Genomic DNA, 7178 nt, shown 5'->3' with positions numbered 1-7178 from the left:
TTTATTTTGTTTTGATTTTACGCTAAGAGTATGTTTACACAAGAACTTTTTACCACGGCAAATATTACTGATTTGATTTATTTGACATAAAATGTATGAAAATATTGTGTTAATGGACACAATTAGTAATCACGTGTCTTCATAAAGGATAATACAATGGACAATGGTACATACAGAGATACGCACTTTAGCTTATGTACGCATAATACAAAGGTACATATGTATATATCTACATACATATGTATGTATGTATACTACCATGTGAAGCATACACAAATATTAAACTATAAATATTCCCATTTACTACATTCCACTAAATATTACCGTAATAGGAACCTGATTAACTAACACTGTGCAACATTTTCAAGGTAATTTTGTGCAAACAATTTCAAATGCGGTTTTTATGAAAGTACAGACGCAATAGACAAAAACCCTCTTTGGGTTTTGTTTTGTTAGATCGGGTTCGGATTTTATGGCCCTATCTAAACATGGCTAAATATTGACTTTTTACGGAAAATCGGGGCTATATCTTTGAAACCAATACGAATCTTTCCATGACGTCCGTAGCAAACTTGTAGATAAGAACAAGAAGAATGTATTTGGAAACATAATGAACACGAATAACATCATTGATTGCCTCAAATTTTATAATATATCTAAAATTTTCGTGATTTGTATATATTTCGCAGCGTATTTCCAAAACCGTCAAAGTTTTCTTAATGTTATTTTTGGGAAAAATATTCGCTGGAGTGTAGTGCATAACTCTTCAGAACATATCATTGTTGTAAAATTCCTCTATCGCGTTGTTTCGATCATATTTTTCAACGACAATTTGATAAATATATCAACAATACATTGAAATTTCAAATATGAGAATAAACAGCCTGTGTGAACGTTGTTTGAAATATGTTTTGTAGAAAGTATGATATGAAATACCGCCTAAACAACCTGAAATAAGTGTTTTACAGTTTCGGAATGTTCTGAAGAATTGCTGAGGACATTATTTGGAAAATTTTTGCGAAAGGCTACTTGGTTCAACTCTCAATAGTTTGGCAGTTACTGACCATAATTCCTAAAATTATGTAATCTTTCCCATATTTTATCAATTTTGATGCGCTATATGCGTTTTTTCGTAGTTCGTCTGATTGACATATAAATTCTACTACTTAGGACTACAATATTGCTGAAGACTGCAAAGCAAAATTCTTATTAGTTTATGAGATAAAGCACGGATAAATTGAAAAAAGGGTCGTTTTGGCCCTGTATAGATGAGGCCATAAAATCTAAACCCGATCTAAAAACACGAAACCCAACTAGGGGTTTTGTAGTCTTAATATGTACTTTCAGAAAATGCCCACTAGAAGTTGTTTGCATTTTCAGTGTTGCACAGTGTAATCAAGTAAAAGCAGCAGTAGTGGGAAGTACCCGAAAGAAAGTTTCGATGTAGTCAATATTCTGAAATAATCCGACTTTGTAAGAAATAATACGATGAACAACGTTTAGAACAAATCGGTTTCTCTTCTCGATGTTTATATTACGTACTACCCAGTTTAATTGGTGCCGGCAGGCTTTTTTGCGGCATTATCTAAGAAAGTATGGACTTACCCCCGGAAAAAAATTGCGGCGTCGTAACAGGTCCAGCAAAATAAACTTGTTCAAAAAAATTTAAAACGTTCCGGGACGAGCTGTTAAACTGTACATTTTCCAAATTTTGCGTGGGAGGTACACGAAGGAGTATACAGATTTATTCGAACCTGATCTATGCCTGGAAGTAATATTACCATATGCAAAATTATGGTAAATTCGGTAGTTAGCCGATAGCTTTAGGTGCTACTGCTATTTTTTATATAATTTTATTGTAATTTTTTATCAATATTTATATATAATAAATATTTGAAATAAATAAAAAAGATAAAAATTAACTTTAGTGGGGAAAGCACAGGAAGAGTGAACCGAAATGGTCTATCGTAGAACTTAAACTAAGTTTGGACAAAATAGTACAATACCCAGGCAGGCAGACGGAGGGACATGGCTAAAACAACTCCAAATTGTCTGAAACGGATGTCGTCCAAACATACGTGGGATCTATAAAAACCCCGGCCAGGCAAGCTCGCATTTCAGAGGGGAATCGTGCAGACCGATCTCGCTTTTGTTGCCCGTAGCAAATACTGTTGAGGCTTTACTCCTCTCCAGAATCACTTGCCGACAAGCATGGGTTGCGTAGCGTCCACACAAATTAACCGATGACTCAAGCAGAACATGCAGTGCGATAGGACAATGTTGGTGGCGCTCGACTTATATAAAGCCTTTGATACTATCAAGTACTTCATGCTGTTTGAGGACATCGATCAGGCCAAATTGGATAACCAAGTATATGTGTGGACGCCAATCGTACGTGGAATTCAGAAGCAAGAAGTCGAAACTCCGAAGAGAACATTGGAGGTGTTTAATTTCAACCTTTCCGGCATTCAGATCGCTACGTATGCGGATGATTTTACTATCTTGTTGTGGGTTATCTCCCCTAATCTCATTTGTGATAAGCTGAACCTCTATTTCATGGATCTATCCTCAATTTTCCACACGAAGAATATGAAAATATTCCCCACAAAGTCTACGGGTACTCTGTTCACCACATGGGCAGCAGAAATGAGTACAGAGTTGAATGTCCTGGTCGATGGCAAGACAATTCCGACCACTAAGTACACGTTCACGACGTGACGCGTCGTCCGCACATGACACAGCTATCAGCTAAGATGTATGAACAAGGTCCTAAAGTCCCTAGCTGGGTGTGCAGATAAACAAACCTTTTTGTTGCTCAAATAAGGCGATGGTTCAGCTGTGATAAACTATGCGGCTCCAGTGTATTCAGCAAACATAAGTGCAACGCTATAGAACAATATTCAAACCAGTCGGAACACCGCCCTGATTACTACGATATGTTGCCTCTTAATGTCGTCAGTGACCATCTGCATGAAGAAGAATCGAAAATTATTCCGTATGGCAACACGATGGGACATGTTTCCATTGAAGTACATACTCGGGTTTTACCGTGAGACACCGACGTAGTGGGGGGGGGGGGTTACATCTCTCACAAATTAAAAAAAAAAATTGGCACAAGTGCAGTTTAGGGACTGCCGGAGAAACTCAAATGAATGATGAGCACGAAAACTTACGAATTGAGTATCCGATTTGCCCCAAACTTTGCACAACATTTCGATATCAGTTATCAGAGCAGGAGTAGGACTCGTATGTCAGATATATATTCACTGGACAATAGCAGTAGACTATCCCCGCATTTTCACATACAATATCAGGAACCTATGACTTATCCTGATGACGTTATTTTAGTTTATAGTACCAAAATACGTTCATTTTCAAAGTCCGATCTGGGTTATCAACATTTTCCCTATATATATTCACCATAGATATTGCAAAAACTGTTTGGGTCAAGCACACATGGTCTTCTGAAAGAATTTATTATCAAACAAGTGAGAAAAGGTTATAGTCGGTACGGGTCCGACTATGTGATACCCTACACCACTACCCCTGTGCATAATCTTTTCACTCGAAAACATTTCTTTTACGGAGATACGAAAGTTTTCACCTATCTGGCTTTTTCAATAGGCTTCTCTCTCTGTGAGAAAATTTCTTGATGATCCGATCAAAATTCCGACCAGTAGTGTGATTGCAGAAAAAGTGGAAAAAGGGGTGCATTACCGACTATTGCGATATCTCTATTATTTCACCACCTACGCCACCCTAATTTGCATAATTTTAAAGATGGGATTTTCTACTTTCTTAGTCAGGCCTTGATTTTAAAAGGTCCCCAACCAAAGGTGTGATATCCGTCATTATTATTAAAATCGCAAAAATGAAAAGTTCGGTTCTATTAGCGACTATTGCGATATCTTCGTTGTGTGACCACCTACGACAACCTACGTTACATCGTTTCAAAGGTGATATTTTCTTCTTTCATTGCCAAGTTTTGCTTTTTATATACCCCTTATAGACGCTGAGATATTTGCTTTGGAATAACATGTAGACTTTTTCTCCGAACAACTTTTTTGCTCATTCCGACCCCTAATTATTATCCGACCATCACCAAAATCAATAAGCTTCTTCCCCTCCGGGACCCACATCAACACCCAAAATTTCGTGACGATCCGATCAAAATTGCGACCTGTAGCGTGATTTCCAAAAAAATGGAAAAATGGGATGTGTTACCGACTATTACGATATCTCCGTTAGTTAGTCACCTACGCCAACTTGGTTGCATCATTGTAAAGATGGGATGTTCTACTTTCATAGTCAGGCTTTGCTTTTGGAAAGACCCCAACCAAAGCTGTGATATTCGTCATTATAATTAAAATCGCAAGAATGAAAATTTGGGTTTTATTTGCGACTATTGTAATATCTTCGTTGTTTGATTACACCATTAGAAAGGTGATATTTTCTACTTTTATTGTCAGGTCTTGCTTTTTGTATACCCCTTATAGAAGCTGAGATATTCGCTTTGGAAAAAAACGTTGTCTTATTATCCACATATGTTTTTTGCCCATTCCGATCCCTGCATATTATCCGATCATCACCAAAATTAATAGGCTTCTTCCCCTCCGGAACCCTCATCAACACAATCCGATCAAAATTGCGGCCTGTAGCGTGATTACAAGGTTTAGATGGACAGACGGACAGACGGACGGACGGACGGACACACATAGCCAGATCGACTCAGCTCGTCGAGATATTCATTTTGGTATATATAAGTATTTCGATGCGTTACAAACTTTTTGGGCAAAACCAACTTATAGTACCCTGTAGGGTATAAAAACTTCAATAAAATATATTTTGTGACCGCAGAAAACGAAAATGTGAATAAAAACGGCAGAATATGGTCCTAAATCATATATAAAAAGCGAAAGCTTCTGGAGATGTTAAATATAATAGCTACAAATTTCTCTTGTTCAGAGACTCATAATGAAATTTGATTTGGAAAATTTCTTCTTTTGACACAACCCCCAAAAAGTGAGGTAGTTTAGGAGATTTTGCCTCACTATGGAATAAATTTTAATTAAGAGTCTAAAAGTTTAACAAATAATTTCTACCTATAATATCTAATTTTGTAACGTTATTTTCTTAACAAAGTATTTTACTCAGATAACTTGTTTGTTCTGGAACTTACAATACAATTTTGTGTAGAATATTTCTTCTTTTAACACCTTTCGTCTAGATCTAAATTTCATGTTACTTTCATCCATCAACTCGAAAAAAGAACAAAACAAATTTATTAAAAAAATATTTGGGTATTTTGTTGGCAAACTTGATGTACATATATATTTTCTTGATATATATTTCATTTATTCGGCGACTTATATTGAAATTTGATGGAGATTATTTTTGTCTTTGACGTCTTCTATCTAGAATGAAGTTTTGTGGGACAAAACTTAATAAACTCAGATAAAGTACAACATTAACCCTAAAACGTGATTTTACTTTTGGCAGATTCCTGGCGTTTAGGTACGATTTAGAGTTTTGGTGTATAGTAAAATTTTATGACAAATAATTTTGTATAATATTTTGATCTGATACGATCACATTTTAAAGGAGTTTTTAAAAGTTTTTGAAAAAAGGGACCAAAAAGACCCCGCATTATTGTCAGCAATATTGCCAAAGACACTTTATAGCTAAAATGCAAGGATTCGAAGGAATCCGATGTCGAATATTTCAAAACCTGTAGAAATGAGAGGAACTTGCCACGCCTATTTAGGTTACTTCCCGACGTAAACTTTCAAAACGCCGATACACGTTCTTCTTTTTTTCGGCCCTCTTTCATAATCTGTGCGGGATTTCTTGTAATTTTAAAAAAAGTTCGATTTTGTTGTACAGTGTTATAAAGCAGCCTTTGACAGCCCGCTACGTTCAAAGGTATTCCAAGCCATGTCTGAATTTTGTATCCCCGTAAAGCTCATTTTGCTTTGTAAAATTATTCTAACTGACACAAGATCTTCAGTTAAAATAGGAAAGAACCTCTCCGAAGAGTTTTGTACCAAAGAGGTTTCAGGCAAGGAGACAGCCTTTCGTGTGATCTTTTCAACATCCTGCTAGAAAAGGTTAAACGAGAGGTAAATAGCCACATGTTACTTGCTTATACTGATGATATAGACATTATGGGACGATCAGTAAAAGAAGTAACCGATACCTTTATGAAGGTCGAAGGAGAATCTGCTAAAGTGGATCTGGCGGTAAACGGCGAGAAGACCAAGTTGATGGTGTCGATGCGCAATACGTCCATTGAGATCGGACCAACTGTTGAAGTTGGTTCCTATAATTTTGAGGTAGTAAAAGACTTCGTATACCTCGGCACCGCCATAAACACAACAAACGACATCAGTTTTGAAATAAAAAGAAGAATTGTATTGGCCAACAGATGCTACTTTGGCTTAAGTAAGCACTTCAAAAACAAAGCCACAACTCGTCAAACAAAAATAACGCTTTACAAAACACTGATACTACCCGTGCTGATGTATGGTTCCGAAGCCTGGGTACTTGCGCAAGCAGATAAGGCAGTGCTTGGCGTGTTTGAGATTAAAATTCTTCGAAAGATCTACGGACCAATCTGCGTTGACGGTTAATATCGTCGTCGTATGAACCACGAGCTTTATCTGCTATACAACGACATCAATATAATTAAACGTATATAATAAGAATGAGCGATGATGAACCCGCTAAAAATGCGTATAAATTCGAGCCACATGGCGGTGCACGCAGAATTGGCAGACCAAAGAATAGCTGGCGCAAACAAGTGGATGAAGAGATGACAAGGCGCGGTATTCCAGAGGGCGAAGCACTAAACAGAGGGAATTGGAGATCTTTTCTTAGTTCGGTCTACGGAACAAATATTCTGTAATGGGCCAGCTAAGTAAGTAAATATTTTATCTACATTTGTTGACCGAACTACCTGTTATTTGACATTTAAGTTTCCCAGTGGTCACAAAACTTCTCCAAAAAAAATTGTCAGCATAGGTCAACGGTAGCACCGATTTCAGTTTTTTTTAGTTTGAATCTACATTTTCAGTCAAGATTGGATGTCCTTTGGCATATATGGTTCCCAGTGGTTAAATACTTCTCTATAAAAAATTGCGAACATTGGCCCACGTTGTGGTATAGGCCCTATATAATGG

This window comes from Musca autumnalis, unplaced genomic scaffold (genome assembly GCF_047663935.1).
Source record: "Musca autumnalis isolate F117 unplaced genomic scaffold, ASM4766393v1 scaffold_1, whole genome shotgun sequence".
Classification (NCBI taxonomy): domain Eukaryota; kingdom Metazoa; phylum Arthropoda; class Insecta; order Diptera; family Muscidae; genus Musca; species Musca autumnalis.
Note: the sequence above shows the minus strand (reverse complement) of the source record.